At 46.6% G+C, this 339-nt stretch overlaps 1 protein-coding gene across 1 annotated transcript in view; it reads left to right on the top strand.

Moving 5' to 3' along the window:
• Positions 1–339, top strand: part of grin3a (glutamate receptor, ionotropic, N-methyl-D-aspartate 3A) — a 57912-nt gene that overhangs the window by 30545 nt on the left and 27028 nt on the right. The window lies entirely within an intron of this gene.

Below are 339 nucleotides of genomic sequence, written 5' to 3' on the forward strand. Positions count from 1 at the left end.
AGACCTTAGTGGTCCCCTAATACTATATCTGAAGTATCCTTCCCAAAATTCAGCCTTGGTGCAGAATTAAAGCCACTAGGACATGCTTAGGACATGCCATTTTTAAATTCTGTAGCTTTTGAGGAGGAGAGTGGGGGGGCAAGATGGAGGCTCGTGGGTGGGCCAAATTCTCTGAGCGGGCAAAGCAGGGAAAGAATGATGGAGGTGACATTGCCCCTTATGACATCATAAGGAGCAAGATTCCAGATTGGCCCATCTGAGCTTTAACTTTCTCAAAGGCAGAGCAGGATACCCAGAGCTTGGTTTACAAAAAGGCAGGCTGGGGGAATGCATATTAAT

The sequence above is a fragment of the Etheostoma spectabile genome, chromosome 16 (assembly GCF_008692095.1).
Source record: "Etheostoma spectabile isolate EspeVRDwgs_2016 chromosome 16, UIUC_Espe_1.0, whole genome shotgun sequence".
NCBI classification, from domain to species: Eukaryota; Metazoa; Chordata; class Actinopteri; order Perciformes; family Percidae; genus Etheostoma; species Etheostoma spectabile.